Source organism: Chenopodium album, chromosome 15 (assembly GCF_948465745.1).
Source record: "Chenopodium album chromosome 15, dcCheAlbu1.1, whole genome shotgun sequence".
Classification (NCBI taxonomy): Eukaryota; Viridiplantae; Streptophyta; class Magnoliopsida; order Caryophyllales; family Amaranthaceae; genus Chenopodium; species Chenopodium album.
The window spans coordinates 33,809,412-33,829,901 of NC_137848.1; the positions used below are offsets into that span (position 1 = coordinate 33,809,412).

A 20,490-nucleotide genomic window follows, 5' to 3' on the forward strand; every position below is an offset into this window, starting at 1 on the left:
ATGTGATTCCTCTACTTAGTCCACAGGCACAGATCAAACCTCCACTAATGCTAGTTAGTTGGATTGAACACTTCAATCAACCTTCAACGGAGAAAAGACACACAAACTAACCACGATCCACCACAACGAACACCACGCGCCACCAAGGGGGTGGCCGGCCGTACGGATAGGGAGAGAGAGGGGAGGGCCGTGAGAGTGAGAGAGATATTAGGGTTCGGGACTTGGTTTCTTGAATTACAATTAACTAACTTGTGAATTGTTACTTCAATCTAAGTCATGGATCTTATTTATAGATCATATCTCTAAATAAGAGTCCATGTCAAGCCCAAACTCCTTGTCCTAATCAAACTACTCTAGCCCAACGCTCCATATGATATGTCATGATCTCATAAGGCCCATTAATGGGCCTCGTACTTGTTTCACCCAATACCCTTGTTCTGTGACCTCATAGGTTCCATTCTATTGGGCTTTGTACTATTTAACTAGCCCAAAGATCATTTGCCATATCTAGCACCAGACAATGACGACTCTATATAATGAACTAATTATCTCCATAATAGTGATCCTTGATATATCTAGTAATTTCACTTATCGAAGACATAATTCCTTCAAACCCAACCCAAAATAAACGGGCTACCAAAGAGATTTTCAAACTGTTTATGTAATTGGGTCAACCCGGAGCTGACCTGAAAATAAACGGGTTAGGTTCAGGTTGAAATTCCCGACCCGAAGACAACCCACCTTAACTCGTTTAACTAATTGGGTTGGTTTCAGGTCGAGTCAACCCGAACCCAACCCATATAACCCAATTATTTTAAATGATCCTTGAGTCCTTGGCCTATTGTTTTAAATATGGGCCAAAGTCCAACATGTCTAAAAGGATTAAAGACAAAACCCTAACTATTCCCCCTTTTGATTTCTTTCTTAATTTGAGTTTTAGGCATCGATTCACTCATCCACGCTTTCTCCTTTCTCCTTTCTCCTCTTTCTTGTTTTATATGTTAATATTCAAAATTGTGGATTCACGATAAATTCAAGCTTGTTATTCTTCCTTAGTTCACTCATTAGGTAATTACTCATCAATTTCATTCACTTTACAATTATTTTAGTTAATTATGTTAAGAAGTGTTGATAATATTGATTGTAATGTTGCTAAGTTGGTTAATATTCTGGAAAATGAAGAGGGATTTCATGAATGGTTTTTGGTTTGTAAAAAAAATCCTGAAATCAACCATGGAAGAAGGAATTGATGTAATAAAGACAGCAAGAAAAACATTTTTGGTGAAAGGGAGAAGCTTCGATGTTAGCATATAATGTACTAAATTATGATGGAAATATGTACTAAAAATTTATCATTTGTAATAGTATAATGTTTACAGGATGTATTTTCAACTGGTATGAGCGTTAATTATGGTTGGTTTAACATCATTTCAGCTTTTTTTTAACATAAAAATAACGTCAAAAATCAAGTTCGGGTCGACCCGTTTATAAACAAGTCGGGTTCCGGTTTGAATTTCTTACCTGTTTATGTAAACTAGCCGGGTTTAGGTTTGGGGTGATGAGTCGTTTATTTAAACAGGTTGAACTGAACCCGACCTAACCTGACCTTATTGCCAGCCCTATTTTATACACACTTATTTTATATTTAAATAATTAATTCATTTAAAATGAAATGAATCATTTTGATTGATAAATAAAATAAATAATTAATTTATATAAAAGGTTATAAAAATATGGAGTCTTACACGTCCAACATACCAAAAAAAAATTATGCAATTGCACAAACATTCCCTGTGTATGAACATTTAAGCAACATCCAACAACACCAGGTGTATATGGAGGCTATAACAGAAGTGGTCATGATTTATTTACTTCCCGGCATGAAGACGTTGACAAAAACTATGATGAAGCTGAAGAAGATGACGATGACAGTGATCCACTTTAGGCAACACAAATAATGCTAGGAGCAAAAATTCAAAGAGACAGATGGAGTATAAAAGAAGATGAAGCGCTTGTGTCTGGGTATTGGAATTGTGGCGGAGATTTAGAAATAGGAACTGATGTAACCAAGGCTATGTTGTGGAAATAGATAAAAAATATTTATGAAAAAACACATGAGAGAAAACCCTCTATTATCCGTAGTAGGACAATGAAATCTCTTAAAGCACCTTGGAGGAATATCAATAAGTTGGTTAGCATTTGGGTTAGGTTGTATTCTTCAAATAAGAGGAGTAAGCTTAGTGGTCAAATGACGACATTGTTGAGAATGTTGCTTATTAGTTGTATATTCAAAATGAAGGGCTGGATATTCAAGTTGAGGCATTATTGGATTGTGATGCAAGAGTTTCCAAAGTGGCAAGTTCCAAATCAACCTTTTCCTTATGATAGCGAGGGGGGGGGGGGGGGGGGGGGGTGGGGGCGGCTTCAAAAAGATTAAGTGCTGATTTTTTTGTTCTCGTCCCGCTGGAATTAAGAAAACAAAAAGAGAAGGTAAAGAAGTAGCTAGTATTTCATCTCAAAATTAAACTATGATGAGATTGACAAAAGCCTTAATGAAATATAGGGAAAGAGAAGCATGGGCAATATGACCTCTCAAATTTCTTAAATTCTTTAGTACCAAAAAGAGAGAGATAGAGGAAAAAAAGTTAAGATTCAAATTGTTCACTTAGTATCTTGGTAAACAATATCTTCAACCCAACGAATGTCTGCACTATCTTAACAAATTCATGTGATAAACATATTGATGTCTGTCAACTAAGAAGAAGAAGGCAAAGTTGAACATTCAATCTTCCTTCAAAGTTACTCTTACAATTTATTTGTCCAAAAAGCTACAAAAAGGAATGGGTGAAAAAATATTCTACACTCATGCAGTAGTATAGCCTTTCCATCATGCAATATGGACAAATATTACTTCTTAGTATTTCTCATATATTAGATGAATTCCAAACCTTCCATCATGTGCAACAAAGACAAATATAGTTTTTTCTATTTCCTATATAATATATGAATTCTATGTCAAGTATCATGACTACAAATACTCTAAATTTTATCTTAGCCTACCTAAAATGTAAATCTATTCTAATTACTTCTTTCTTTATAGAAATTTCAATATTTTTTTCATAACTACCCAAAACTTCATCAGGAATATACTTGCTCCAAAACCAATGTGCCGTCCACACAACATACATTTATTCAATAGGCACATTTTTTGTTTCAGGCAAGAAGAAATATATGAATGTGGTCATCATGATGACAAACTCGCTAAAAAAGAGGAAAAGACCAAAGTTCATGTAGGAAAGCATGGTAAGGAAGCATTGTGCAATTATGAAGGTAAATGTCATGTTAAAGATCACATTAATGGCAGTCATAGCTGGTCTAGTCTCGAGTGGGAATATCTCACTTGATACTAACCAACCCAAGGGACCCCATGACCATGCAAATGTGGCAACATAAGTGCAAATTAGGAACACCACAAATTTAGCACTTGTTTTTGAAAATTGCCTTTGTCTAGTGGTTCCATATGTGTAGCCAATGAATAACATAGTTAATATCTACCAAATTTAAAGAAAACTTGTTAATATTTCTGTGTATGAATAAAAGGAATATGGGACACTATATGTTTATCTACATCCCGATAAGTTTATAAATTCATATTTATATGATAACTATTTACATATGAAAACATAATATTTATTGAGATCGATATCTGATTAAATTTATTATAAAGTTCTTAGTAGTTTTCTCACAAAATGTGATTTTAAGTTAACATGTAAAGAATGATAAACTAATTATTATTTTTTTTTTCAATTTAAAAGAATAAGTTTTAGGATGTTAATTACATAGAAATTATACATCTATCTTACCTGGCAAACAAACATTTGGATGCCTCCTTCAATGAATAGAGCCATTCTTCCAACTTTATCAACCGAAAATATGGAAACCAAAGTGGCAATTACATTAGCACCACCTGTTATAACTGATGACATTAAGTCTGCATCATTACCAAATCCTAGGGTTTTAAAGAGAACGGGAGCATAGAACATGATGATATTGATTCCAGTTAGTTGTTGAAAGGAACGAATAAGCATTACCATGATAAGTTGAGGGCGGTTTTTTGGTTGTAAAATATTCTTCCATGGATTATCCACGGCCTTAGATGCCTCACTAGATTCAATAAGGTCTTGGAATTCCTCATCGACGTTATCAACGCCACAAATTTTTTGTAACATTCTTCTTGCTTCTTGCCTCTTTCCTCTATCAATCAAAGAATTAGGGGAATCAGGAAGGATTAAGCCTTCTATGGTTACTATTGCTGCTGGTACTCCTGCTAGGCCTAATGAAAGTCTCCAACCTAGATGCCCTTTGATATTTAATTTATAAGGTTTGCAGTAAGGATTCCAATTGTAGTTTCCATTTGAAAGCCAATATTAAGAGCTCCTCTTAGATTTGCAGGTGCCATTTCCGAGAGGTAAACGGGTACAGACTGTAGGAGTTTATAGGTATGAATGCGGAAAACATGAATTATATTCATATAGCACCTAATCCCAAGATCATGCATAACACATAAAGAATTAGAACTAATACCTTTGAAGCGTGATTCCACAAGTGATCGAGAAAGAACATAGGGAGATAAAGAACCCCAAGCGTGATTCCTCTACTTGGTCCACGAGCACGGATCAAACCTTCACTAATGCTAGTTAGACGTGATCGAACACTTCAATCAACCTTTGATGGAGATGTGAGTTACGAGCACACCACAAACCACCCATGACACCACCACACGCGCCACCCAAAGAGGTGGGCCGTACGGACAGGGAGGAGAGAGAGAGGGTCGAATAGAGAGAGAGAGGATTAGGGTTTTTGGTCTTGGTTGCTTGATTCACAATTAACTGTTAATTGTTATGTCATACAACCCTAGGTATGGATTATATTTATAGATCACATCTCTAAATAAATCCACATCAAGCCAAAAACATATTAAGCCCTTCTAACTATTCTAGCCCAACAATCAATGTAGCATGTCATAAACTCATGAGACCCAATAATGGGCTTCTAACTTGTTTGACCCAATACTCTTGTGTGTAACCTCATAGGATCCATTCTAGTGGGATTTGGACTATTTTACTAGCCCAAAGATCATTGATCATATTCTAGAAACAAATAATGACGACCCAAAAGAATGGACTTATTATCTCCATAATAGTGATCCTTGATATATCTAGTAATTGCACTTATCGAAGACATAACTCCTTCAATCTCCCACTTGTCTGAGACAAGTGCGCAATATTCAAATTCCTTAAGTCAATGTGTGTCGATTTGATAATATGATTGCATCTCATGTCGTAATCATATTAATCTACAAATATTTTCTTGAAAAACTGAGTTAGAATTACAAAACAAATGATTACTATGTAATCCATTTGAGCACGGCCATGCATTTTCTGAATTCTCCCTTTTCAAGGGGCCAAGACACATTCCTAATTAAATAGGTAGACTCAATCCAATCTTGCAGCAACCAAAGCTCCCACTCAACTCATGAAGTAACCGGGAAACACACTTTATAATCTCTAGTTACGGGAAGATGTTTGAGTGTACCACAGTTAAATCAATCATTGAACGAAATCAGTGTTCCACTCATGTCAAAGGAATCCACTAATATATCCGGAAGCTCTATACTTTGAGCTTCAAAGTAGGTCTATAGTTCGATCATGCATCATTCATGCATATCCATGTGATTGACCGAGCTTCACTACGCTCCTATAGCCCATGAAACAGAGCTATCCAATCAATCTTACATGCTAGTCCATTAATTGAAATCATTTATGTCCAGTTTAATGATTCCGAACTAGGAACTGGAATAATATATGGATTTTTTTCACCTGTGGGGTTTCATTCACCAGGTCATTAAATAATTAACCTGATGAACCCATCAATCCATAATTATTTTGGACATTTTATTTAATATTGAAACCACAATTAAATAAGAGAAATGATAAACTTCTGATTAAACATAATTCTGCCAATGAATGTATTACATATGTAATAAGTTTTTCTCTAAAAACAAATACAACTTAAATTACATCATTAGCCTCAATCTAGTTGCATCAACATGTTTCTCATGCTTAGGCAATGGAAGGGGTTTAGTAAGGGGATCAGCGATATTCTCATCCGTATGAACTTTGCACATCTTGACATCTCCTCTGCCAAGGATTTCTTGAATGAGATGATACTTCCTCTCAACATGTTTGGATTTGAAGTGTGACCTGGGCTCCTTTGACTGAGTAATGGTGCCATTGTTGTCACAATACAGCTCAATCCCTTTTTGAGCACTTGGTACAATGTCCATCTCAATAAGGAATTTCATAATCCAAACTGCTTCCTTAGTTGTTTCAACGGCAGCCAAATATTCTGATTCTGTAGTAGAGTCTGCGACAGTGCTTTGCTTCAAACTCTTTCGGCTCACTGCACCTCCATTCAGACAGAAGATGTATCCAGACTGGGATTTAAAATCATCTATGTCTGTTTAGAAACTCGCATCCGTATAACCCTTGACAACCAACTTATCTTCGCCGCCATATACTAGAAACATTCCTTTAGTCCTTCTCAAGTACTTAAGGATGTTCTTGGCAGCTGTCCAGTGCGCTTCACCTGGATTTGCCTGAAATCTGCTACACATGCTTAAAGCATATGAAACATCCGACCTTGTACAAATCATGGCATACATTATCGACCCTACTGCCGAATCATAAGGTATAATCGCCATACGTCTCATCTCATATGGTGTAACTGGACATTGAGATTTACTGAGCGTAATGCCATGAGACATGGGGAGAAATCCTCTTTTAGAGTCTTTCATCGAAAATCTGTCAAGAACCTTATCAACATAAGTCTCTTAACTCAATCCAATCATCCTTCGAGACCTGTCTCGATGGATCTTGATTCCCAAGATGTACTCGGCGTCACCCAAGTCTTTCATGGAGAAACAACTTTTCAACCACTCCTTGACTAACTCAAGCATTGGTATGTCGTTTCCCATGAGTAGTATGTCATCTACATACAAGACTAAGAAAACTATGCTGCTCCCACTGGACTTCTTGTATACACAAGGTTCCTCTTCGCTTTTGACAAAACCAAACTGTTTGATTGCTTCATCAAAACGAAGGTTCCAACTCCTTGATGCTTGCTTCAATCCATAAATGGATTTCTGAAGCTTGCATACCTTTCCAGGATTTTCTGGATCTTCAAAACCCTCAGGTTGTGTCATATACACTTCCTCCATCAAGAACCCATTCAAGAAGGCGATTTTGACATCCATCTGCCAAATTTCGTAATCGAAAAATGTAGCAATCGCTAGAAGAATCCGAATGGACTTAAGCATTGCTACTGGGGAAAAGGTTTCATCATAGTCAATACCATGAATCTGTCTGTACCCTTTCGCAACCAGTCTTGCTTTATAGATGTAGGCATTTTCATCCTTGTCTATTTTAATCTTATAAACCCACTTGCAACCAATAGGTTTTACCCCATTAGGCAAGTCCACCAAGGTCCACACGACATTTTCAGACATCGATTCCATTTCGGATTTCATGGCCTCAAGCCATTCTTTTGAGTTGGGGCTCATCAAAGCTTGCTTGTAGGTTGTAGGTTCCTCATTCTCCAATAAGAAGATTTCAGAATCCTCAGTTAACATAACTTCAACAAACTGTTTGTTTCTGATTCTGGCAGACCTACGTGGGGTAGGAGCAACAATAGAAATGTTCTCTTCAACTCTTTGAAGATTTTCGCAAGAATTGGATTCAAGTGGGACGATAGGAGTCTCGCTAGTTGAATTAGCTTGCTCCGACGCATGATTATGCGCGCTCGCCTCTGATGTGGTGTTATCCACATCCATTTGTTGCTCGTCTCGAATTTCTTCGAGAACTACTTTACTCCCACTTGGCTTTCTAGAGAGGAATTCATTTTCTAGAAAGACACCATCGCGAGCAACAAACACTTTGTCATCGTCGCGATTGTAGAAGTAATACCCTTTTGTTTCTTTGGGATAACCTACAAAGAAACATTTGTCTGATTTAGGGCCGAGTTTGTCAATTTGTAAACGTTTTACATAGACTTCACAACCCCAAACCATGAGATAAGACAACTTTGGAACTTTTCCAGTCCATAATTCGTATGGTGTCTTCTCAACTGCTTTGGATGGGCTTCTGTTTAGTATGTTCGCAGCTGCTCCTAATGCATATCCCTAGAATGATATGTGAAGATCAGTAAAGCTCATCATGGATCGAACCATATCTAGTAAGTTCCTATTCCTCCTTTCTGACACACCATTCAATTGTGGTGTCCCTGGAGGGGTTAACTGTGAAAGTATTCCACAGTTAATCAGATGTTCATCAAATTCCTAGGTTAAATATTCACTACCACGATCAGATCGTAATGCTTTAATTGTTCTCCCAAGTTGGTTTTGTACCTCATTTTGGAATTCTTTGAACTTTTCGAAGGCTTCCAACTTCTACTTCATTAAGTAAACATAACCAAATCTTCTTAAATCATCAGTAAAAGTAATGAAGTATCTATATTGACCCTTAGCTTTTGAACTCATTGGTCCACACACATCCGTATGTATGAGTCCCAAAAGGTCACTAGCTCTCTCACCTACACCCGTAAAGGGTGACTTAGTCATTTTACCAAGCAAGCATGACTCACAATTTTCAAATGATTCATAATCAAATGTTGAAAGGAGTCCATCCTTATGTAATTTCTGGATGCGCTTTTAGTTAATATGTCCAAGCCTACAATGCCATAGGTAAGTTGGGTTTGATCCATCTGTTCTTTTCTTTTTATGATCTATGTTGTAGATATGAGTTGTATAATCTAAAACATACAAGCCATTAAATAATTTCGCTTTAGCATATAACATATTTTCTTTGGAAATAAAATAACATTTGTCTCTTATTTCAGAAGAAAATCCTTCAGTATCTAAAATAGGAACTGAAATAATGTTTTTGGTAACAGTTGGAACATAATAACATTTATTAAGAACCAAAATTAAACCAGACGAAAGTCTCAAATGATAATCTCCAATAGCAAGTGCAGCAACTGTTGCTCCATTTCCTACTCGGAGTGTAACTTCCCCTTTTGCTAATGCCCTACTCCCTTCTAGGCCCTACATGTTATTAACAATGTGAGAACCACAACCGGTATCGAATACCCAAGTTGAAGAAGAGGTAAGATTAATTTCTACAACAAAAACATCAAGTAACTCCTTACCTTCTGTTTTCACTGGTGTATAATGGGGACACCCTGGTGTATGGCGAAGCCAATCACCACAACAGAAGCATTTGCTTTGTCTCCTTTTCAAGTACTCCTCAGCATGGTTGAGTAAAAGGTTGACTAATGTCACCGTCGAGCCCTCATCATTTTGAGTAAGCCTGACTATATCAAAACCATCGTGGAGTGAGAACAAGATTATGTCATGTGCGGAGTCATCATCAAACGGTTTCCCAAGGACGTCCATCTGATTGAATAAATTAATCAGTTCATTGACATGGGTCCTTACTGACTGACAAGGCATGAGTTTCTTAGCCATTATCTTACAATGAACATTGTAAGCCTCAAACCTTATGATGTCAGTCCATGAATAGTAAATCTGAGGGATCAAATTAACGACCTCTCTTACATTGTAGTCGTTAAAGTTTCCTCCTCCACTTCCTAATGCCCCAATGCCACCTTGACAGATGGCACGAAGACATTCACACAAGTTGGTTAACTCATATTGCCTGAACCTTCTTTCCAATAATTTGGAATAGATTCTAAAATGAGATTCCTGATTTTCTCTGCATCCGAAACAATTTTCGCATGCCTTTCAGGATCATAACCTTCAGTATACTTGCCCTCAACAGGTATGTATAAACGAGATTCAAGCTTATGGCTTATGAGAACATTTCTCAACTCGTTCTCCCATTCCCTGAAGTTTCTGAGATTCAGCCTTAAATTTAGTTTCGTTGCAAAAATAGTGTTGTCATTATAGTTATTCGTCTACAAACAAAAACAAAACGAGGCAAAGTTCATTAATTATGTTTAATAATTTTAAAGTACTATAAACGATTTAAATTGGTAACTTTAAAGCATTTATTCAATATTAAAATGATCCCTATTGAATTAAATGATTCCAAGACCCTTTATTTGTGTAATAATTGACCGGACTTTGGCCCTACCATCAACCATTACATTTTCAACGTGAGTAAACTCTTTACTGATTACAACTCTTGTAATTCTTGGTTGAATAATTACTCATCACATGTTTAATTATTACCCTTGCTTCAAGGTTCTAAACTCTTTAGGTAACCTTGTTGAGTATAACCAATTAAAATTGTAAAACTTGATTTACCCCAACTTTCCCAAGATATAATATGACACCCAGCTTTGGCATGACCCATCATAAATATCGAAGGTTTCATCAGGTTTTTAATTGGAAAAGCAATCTCAATATTACCGGGACTTAGATTTATTATGTTGTGATTATTTAGTACTCTAACGCATCATCAATCAACATAAAATAAATATAACATGCATAATCTACTAATGCATAAGTAAAACATGACATAGTATGACCCCTTAATCCTAAGAAAACTAATAAAGCAAAAAAATGCTCCCACTTGAATCTTCATGGATCTCATCCATCTTATTCCTTTGGGCCTCCACTCCATTGGCTTCTTGGATCAACTATAACCTGTAATATTATTCTATTCTATCTACTACTTAAATAAAATAAAATAAAATAAAATTACAAAAATACTTAACGGTACGCAGACCGTATTTAGATTACAAAAATACGAAACGATGCGCAGATCGTATTTAGAATCTATGGGCCATACTAGTCTATATATAGCAATAAATAATATCATATATTATAAAGTGCCACATAATAAATCACTCATCATGCTTTCCTAAACTACAACATCGAATGATCATAATTAAGGAAACATGGCACAAAATATCTCATATTTTTAATTAATTAATTACTGCAATTAGATAATATCATATATTATTTCTAACCAATCATATAATATCATATATTTTATTTTAGGTAAGAGATAGAATCAAATCATATTCTAATTATAAAAGATAAATCATATTTATTTTCCATGATTATCCTAACTAATTTAGGAGATTCTATCATAATTGCTAGCCAATCACATATTTTAAATCAATTATTATCCAAAATTAATTATGGTATAATCTCATTAAATCAATCATTATCCAAATAGAATCTTTTGCTCCATAATTATCCAAACTTAACAAAAATAACAACTTTAATTTTGTTAATTATCTTTTCAAAATCAAAACTAATCCCTTTTTTTTTTTTTTTGAAATCTGATTTTTTTTAATTTTTTTTTTTAAAATAGCTGCGCCAGCCACCGTGGTGTGGCCAGCCGAAGCCAGCCACCGTGGTCGTACACCTTACGGTGTACGCTGCACAGCAGCGACGCAAGAACAGCAGCAGCAGCACACGCAGCTGGTGGTGCACTGCTGTGCTGCTCCTGTTCAGGTTCTGCCCTGCCCGCCCTCCCTCCCGGACCACCACCGGTGCGGCAGTCGTCGTGGCAGCACCTCCCAGCCGCGGCTGCCGCACCCAAAAACCCCTTTTTTATTTTAATTTAAATAAAAACAAAATGATTTTTGTGAAATTAAATTAATCTTAATGTGGTCCAATTAATTTCAAAATTAAATCATATTCAATCTTGAAATTAGGGTTCTTCATGAAATTAATCCCCAATTTAATTTAACTCTTAAATTAAATAATTTGATCATGAAAAATTCATAATTTAATATGGGGCAAAATTCGAATCAAATTAAGGCTAATTCGGAGCAATTTAAGCAACTTTTAATGATTCTATATTGTTAAATCACATTTAATATAATAATTGACCAATAATTAAATTATTCTCCCTTCTAATTGAATTAAAATTGTGGATTATCAAAGAATTAATATTCAATATATGTACATGCATGGGCTAACTTATACCACTGTAGGAGTTTATAGGTACGAATGCGGAAAACATGAATCATATTCATATAGCACCAAATCCCAAGATCATGCATAACACATAAAGAATTAGAATTAATACCTTTGAAGCGTGATTCCACAAGTGATCAAGCAAGAACAAAGGGAAATAAAGAATCCCAAGCGTGATTCCTCTAATTTGTCCACGAGCACGGATCAAACCTCCACTAATTCTAGTTAGACGTGATCGAACACTTCAATCAACCTTTGACGGAGAAGTGAGTCACGAGCACACCACAAACCACCCACGACACCACCACACGCGCCAACCAAAGAGGTGGGCCGTATGGACAGGGAGGAGAGAGAGAGCGCCGAATAGAGAGAGAGAGAGAGAGAGAGGATTAGGGTTTTTGGTCTTGGTTGCCTGATTCACAATTAACTGTTAATTGTTATGTCATACAACCCTAGGTATGGATTATATTTATAGATCACATCTCTAAATAGATCCACATCAAGCCCAAAACATATTAAGCCCTTCTAACTATTCTAGCCCAACAATCAATGTAGCATGTCATAAACTCATGAGACCCAATAATGGGCTTCTAACTTGTTTGACCCAATACTCTTGTGTGTGACTTCATAGGATCCATTCTAGCGGGCTTTGGACTATTTGACTAGCCCAAAGATCATTGATCATAGTCTAGCAACAGGTAATGACGACCTAAAAGAACGAACTTATTATCTTCATAATAGTGATCCTTGATATATCTAGTAATTGCACTTATCGAAGACATAACTCCTTCACATACTACATACATAAATGTATATATTAATATACTCTTCAATGTAGAATTTTATTACACTCCTTCAAAAAAAAAAAAAAAAGAATTTTATTACACACTTTTAAAAACCTTTACTCATTGGTTTCTTAAAATGCTTATTGGTTGAAATTGACTTTAAATGTTTCCTAAATTAAATCAAAGATAATTATAAAAAATTATAACAGAAATTTCAAAATTACATTTTCTCATTTTGTTTTTTATCGTTTATTTTTTGAAATAATGTTAAAGTTAAATATCTGTATTTGATATGACAAATATTAGTGAACATAGAGGTCATCATATAAAATGATTTCTAATATTTACCTGATTACAAAATCCAACACCTACACCAAGAAACATACGATCAATGATAAGCATTGCCACATTTTGGGCAAATCCATTGAGAAGAGATCCTATGAGAAAAGTTAAACCTCCAAAAAACATTGACATTTTTCTTCCATAAGCCCTAGTGATCCATGAAGCAAAGAAAGAGGCTATCAAGGCTGCAAGATAGAGAGATGATGTAAAGAGTTGTAAAAGATGACTGTCAAATTTACAATACGCACTCTCATGGCCTGTTGCCTTTGACTCTTTTCTATATGTCTATTGAAGTTACTCCTCCTACAAAAATCTTTAATGTGAATATAAAAGCATTATGTTAATTAATATTATTGTGATGGTCAAAAGAAAGGTTAAAATTTATATAGATAAAAATAAATAACCTGAAATGCCAATGTCGTAACCAAAAATGAGACCACCAGTGGCTCCAACCATACAAGTACATATCTTAAAGAGGGTAACACCTAAACATGGGCACGGGCCGTGCCGGCACGCGGGCGGCACGGGCCCGAAACGACTCCGGCACGGCCCGGCACGGGCACGGGTGGCGGCACGGCACGGCACGGCGGCCCACCTGTGGGACGTGGGCCGTGCCGTGAACAAAAATCCGGATTCTGGCACGGGCACGGCAGGTGGCACGGTGGCCGGCACGTGGGCCGGCACGCTGGCACGACCCGCCGGCACGGCACGTGGCACGGCACGGCACGGCCCGTGCCTTACCGTTGGAAAACTAGCCGTTTATGGCCGTTTTCCAACAGCTCTAAAACGGCTAGTTTTCCCCCCCTTTTTCCACCCAAATTCCCTATAAATACCTCATATTTTCCTCCAAAAATATCACAATTCATCAAATCATATTTACATTGTTATATTTACATTCGGGAAATTTAAAATTCGGGAAATTATAAGTTCAAGAAATTATAAATTTGGGAAAGCATTGAAGCGTCATTGTAAGATCTAACTCAACTTTATTTTAATTTGTTATTGTTATTGTTATTGTTATTATTATTGTTATTATTATTATTATTATTATTATTATTATTATTATTATTATTATTATTATTATTATTATTATTATTATTATTATTATTTTTGTATTCTTGGAACTACTTAATTATATAAAAACTACTTTCTATTTTAATTGTGGGTTATTTGGATTGTTGAAATCTGTCTAAGGCGGGATTTGGGCTCTGGACAACATCGCTCCTAACCTCTCCTACCTGGGATCTCATTGATCCAAGTAATCTACTATTATTATAATTATTTTTAAAAATTTAATTTATATAAAAAGTACTTACTAATTAATTCTTATTGTTATTGTTATTATTATTGTTGTTAATTGTTACTTTGTTATTGTTAGTTGTGTTATTATTATTAATTAATCATGGCATCAAACCCGAACGTTTCCTCCTCCTCTAGAAAAGCCAAGTTAAAACGTAGGGAATCACCAAACCCAAACACTTCAATGTCTATGCCCCCCCCCCTAACATGCCCTTTCCCTCTCCTAACATGCCCTTTCCAAACACTTCCACCCCTTTCTTTCATCCCCAAAACACGGGAGGGCAAGAACAAATGGATGATATGGCTCCTTGGACCCAATTTCAACAAACCCAATTTCAACAATATGAATTTCCTTTTCCTCCTCCTTCCCAAGGTAGCCAAACACAAGCCTCCGGGTCGAGTGAACCATCCACCCAAAATCCTAACATATTAGAGTGGTGTACCGAAGAGGATTTTGCTCAAACCAAAAGAAAGAGTGAATGTTGGGCACATTATCAATTAAGTAAAGATGGAAAAAAATGCAAGTGTCGGACTTGTGGTAAAATTTTCTCAGTCGATACCAAGGGAGGGACGGGACACCTTACTAGACATACAAAAAAATGTGGTGGACCATCTAGTGATCCAACCCAACCTAAAATTTCTCAATTCCATCCACAAGGTTTCATTTACAATTACGAGAGAGATAGGGGATGAACTTGGGAGAATGATTGTACAAGCAGAACAACCTTTTCTTTTCGCCGAAAATGATGCCTTCAACAACTATATTAACCGAGCACTACAACCAAAACACAAAAAAATCTCCCGAAAAACCGTTCGATCTGCTGCCATGAAGACTTATCTAGAGTACAAATTGAAATTAGTAAATGAATTAGCTAATCTTCCTAGTAGAGTTTCTTTAACCGCCGATGCATGGGATGGTGGGTACGGACTTCACTATTTATGTGTTACTTGTCATTGGTTAGATAATGAGTGGATGTTACAAAAACGCATCATGCATTTCAAAATGCTTGAATACCCTCATACCGGTCTTAACATTTCACATCATTTAATGGAAGTCATTGATGCATATAGTCTTAGGGATAAAATCATGTCTATGACTTTCGATAATGCAACTTCTATGACATATAGTGCGAATTTGGTCAAATCCCAATTGAACGATGTTATATTAGATGGAGATGCACTTCATGTTAGATGCATTTGTCATGTTCTTAACTTGTGTGTGAAGGATGGAACAGAAGCAATTGGTCCATTTTATCACAAAATAAGGAATGCTATTATGTCTATTAATAGATCTAACATGAGATATCAAGAATGGAAAGGTTTTTGCAGGCAACAACGGATAAAAACCATAAAAATAGCACCGGATTGTCCAACTAGGTGGAACTCCACCTCTGAAATGTTGAGTCGGGCAATCGAGTACAAGGTTCATTTAACACTTTTTTATAATATGAAATTTCCACAAAATGCTTTACTAGAAGATGATTGGGCTAATTGTGAAAAATATATGCAGTTTTTACAATTACTATATGGTATGACACATTGTTTTTCTTCTGTATATAATCCTTGTGCTCATTCTTTTCTTAGCAATGCATGTTTACTTGCACAACTTTTTGCGGAACACCGATCACAACATGTTTATCGTGGATATCTTCCATCCATGGAGGATAAATGGCGTAAATATTACACCGATATTCCTATGATTTATATTTTTGCTTCTATTTTAGATCCTAGACAAAAATATGATGACACCTTTTTAATAATTGATATTTATTATAGTAACATGAATTTTGAAGATGATGTTGAAACTTTTAAGAATAAGGTGACGGATGAGTTTTTTAATTTATATAGAGTTTTGAAAGTAAATATGGAACCGTGTCTCAATTTGCCCCTTCTCAAACATCCAAAAATGTAAGTAAACGGGCCAAAGGTTTATTTGCACAAGCTGCTAACTTGATGTCTAAGTATTCAGGTACAGAATCATCATCATCTAGGAGAACACAAAGCGATGTTTCGGAGTTGCAAATGTACTTAAGTTACGAATTCATGAAAGGCATGGACGATGAAGAGAAGTTTGGCCTCGACATCCTCGATTGGTGGAAATCACAAGCCGTGAAACATCCAATTTTGTCGGCAATGGCTCGTGATATTTTTGCTATCCAAGTCTCCTCCGTTGCTTCCGAAAGAGCTTTTAGTGCGTCGGGAAGAGTTCTAGACGATAGAAGAACAAGACTAAAACCCGAAACACTTGAAATGTGTGTTTGCTTCAAGGATTGGTTGGATGCCGAAACTCGTTCTCAAGATCGTACTTATGCACAAAACGACGACGATGAAGGAACGTCGACTTCTTTTAGTTCTCATACTTCTCAATCCACTCAATTGGCGGATGAACTTGAACCTCTAGGAGACGAAGACGAAGATGAAGACAAAGGCGAAGACGAAGACGACCAATAATAATTACATGATTACATATTTACATTATACACTATTGTATTCTTTTTGTATTATCGAACTTCGTATTCCGTATAATAAATGAAGTTATTCAATATTCATACACTATTGTACGATTTTTAATTATCATTACTTATTTTGTAATTTTGTATTATTGAATGATCGTACATTCGTACCGGCTACCGTCATATAATAAAATAAGTTATTCTTCAATTTTTTGTGTTTTCGGATTATCGCACTCGTATTTTTTTTTATTATATGCATTGTTGTTTTTAATTCGTTTTTTTTTATCATTTATTTTTTTAAAAAAAAGAAAAAAAATAAGAAGGGTGGCACGGGCGGCCCGGCACGGCACGACCCGCTAGGCACGTGGGCCGTGCCGGCCGTGGGCTGGGGTGTGCCAATTTCAGGCACGGCACGCCGCGGAGCCGGCACGGCACGGCCCCCACCCCGGCACGGCCAGGCACGGCCCGTGGCAGCACGGGCACGGCCCGTGCCCATGTTTAGTAACACCATTATCATATTGTCTCACTGTTCCACCGCCATCCACGAATCTGCCTCCTGCTATTCTACATCACCAACTACCACACTAATCTGTAAGTGCTCAGTATTATAAGGTTATATAGACTATGTTGTTTTCTTTTTTTTTTTTTTTTTTTTTTTTTTGTGTGTAGGAATCACACACTATATTATAATAAATAGAAATAAATAAATAAATAAATAAAAAACAAATAGAGAGAACCAAGTAACTACTATATATGGTTGCACACTATATGTTGGTGGAAATGAACTTTCATAGTGAGGATTTATAATAGTTGTATCTTGTACATCTTAATCCTTTTTACGCGAAAGGATGTAGCTAAGCCACTTGTTATGAAAAAACTCATGTGGGTCAAGGCTTATTCTTCAAATTACTCTTATTAATCTCCTGATGAATGGGGTCAATTAACATTCTAAATTAAGAATGCAAAACTCATAATTGCAAGAAACAAAGAGGATTATGATTTCATAATTTTTTTTTCCACATAATTATAGTTAGACTTTCTAGTCTTGTCTTATTTTTAATTTAGTCTTCTTGCCATGTTTTCAACTAAAATTATTTCTTGTAAAATTTTATTTGTTTTAGGAAATGGTGATAATTAGGCTTTTTATATTTTCTAGCATTTCTCCTGTACACCTGTATTATTTTTATTCAATATGTTAGGCATTACCATGATTTAAAAATGAATATAATCTTTAAATTAATAATATTTGTAATAAAATAATTTTATTGATGACAAAAAAGTAACTTCTTATCGTTAAACCGTTTTTCCGAAAAGGCTGCATTTTTCATCAATGCGTGTAAGGGATGTACCATGGTGCAAGATCTTTTCAACGATCATAGCTTTGATGAAGGAATCCTTTATTTGATTCTGTTTTATGTATTTGTTGATTTAAATTTCATTTGTAGATGCTAGACGGCTTTTTATTAATAAATTGATTTTGTTAAAAAAAAAACTTACTTCTTATTTTATTTACTATATCTTCCTTTTCATATGTTTTTGATATATCATTTTGACTATTATATTTTCCATCACAAAACTTTATTGACTACTCCCTCCAATTTTTAATTGATTGCAATACATTTTTTTTTCAATCAAGGTTGGGCAACACTTTCTTATTTGGCCAGCTAAGGTCAGGTCACAAAACTATTTTATTATTTCTTTCTCATACTAATCCCACCTTTACTACTTTTACTTTTTTGTAATCTCCCACAAACCATTAAATTTACCCCATATTTTATATTCCGTATTATGATTGGAATTCTTTCAACAGTCCTCTCTCAATAGGTTGTATAAAATTTGTAGACACTCCACTTCTATAATTAATTAGACATTGAAGGAGTAAATTTTTTTTTACTATCTCTAGTCCCTCGGTTTCACAATAATCTTCTCACTTTTATTGTACACGTTTGTAAATGCATTAGTTTTACCATAAATATCTTTAGGCCCTGTTCTTTTCAGCTTCTGACAGGGCAGAGCAGAGCAAATCAGAGCAGGGCAGAGCAGACATCATCATCATCATTATAATTATTATTACTACTACTACTACTACCACTACTTTTAATATTGTTATTATTTATTATTTATTATTTATTATTTATTATTTATTATTTATTATTTATTATTTATTATTTATTATTTATTATTTATTATTTATTATTTATTATTTATTATTTATTATTTATTATTTATTATTTATTATTTATTATTTATTATTTATTATTTATTATTTATTATTTATTATTTATTATTTATTATTTATTATTTATTATTTATTATTTATTATTTATTATTTATTATTTATTATTTATTATTTATTATTTATTATTTATTATTTATTATTTATTATTTATTATTTATTATTTATTATTTATTATTTATTATTTATTATTTATTATTTATTATTTATTATTTATTATTTATTATTTATTATTTATTATTTATTATTTATTATTTATTATTTATTATTTATTATTTATTATTTATTATTTATTATTTATTATTTATTATTTATTATTTATTATTTATTATTTATTATTTATTATTTATTATTTATTATTTATTATTTATTATTTATTATTTATTATTTATTATTTATTATTTATTATTTATTATTTATTATTTATTATTTATTATTTATTATTTATTATTTATTATTTATTATTTATTATTTATTATTTATTATTTATTATTTATTATTTATTATTTATTATTTATTATTTATTATTTATTATTTATTATTTATTATTTATTATTTATTATTTATTATTTATTATTTATTATTTATTATTTATTATTTATTATTTATTATTTATTATTTATTATTTATTATTTATTATTTATTATTTATTATTTATTATTTATTATTTATTATTTATTATTTATTATTTATTATTTATTATTTATTATTTATTATTTATTATTTATTATTTATTATTTATTATTTATTATTTATTATTTATTATTTATTATTTATTATTTATTATTTATTATTTATTATTTATTATTTATTATTTATTATTTATTATTTATTATTTATTATTTATTATTTATTATTTATTATTTATTATTTATTATTTATTATTTATTATTTAAATTTGTTAAATAATATAAAATATTAATTATTATCATTAAATATTAGTTATTATTATCGATTAATATTATATATTAATTATTATTATTATTATTATAAAATATTAATTATTGTTATCAATAAATATTATTTATTATTTATAAATATTAATAATTTTTATTTTTATTTTAATTAAATTTTATTATTTTATTGATTATTATTTTTAAGCAGAGTAGAGTAGATTTGAGCAGAGCAATGCAGAGTAGAGCAGCTCAAAAGTACAGGACCTTAGTTGCATATTAGTAAAAAAAAAAAATAAAAAATAAAAAATTCAATTGAATATGAATAACCTATTCATTGAGACGAATCAAATAAGAACTAACATTACAGTGTCATGTTTTATATATTGAGTGTTATTTAAATGATTATCTCATCATATGAATATTAAGATTCTAAACGAGAAGATCATCGTAAAACATAAGGAATATT

The 20,490-nt window shown here is 33.4% G+C and overlaps 1 pseudogene; it reads right to left on the reverse strand.

The window, feature by feature from the left end:
• Positions 1–3,188: 3,188 nt before the first annotated feature.
• LOC145581077 (sugar transport protein 10-like) lies at positions 3,189–18,101 on the reverse strand (annotated as a pseudogene).
• Positions 18,102–20,490: the final 2,389 nt, after the last annotated feature.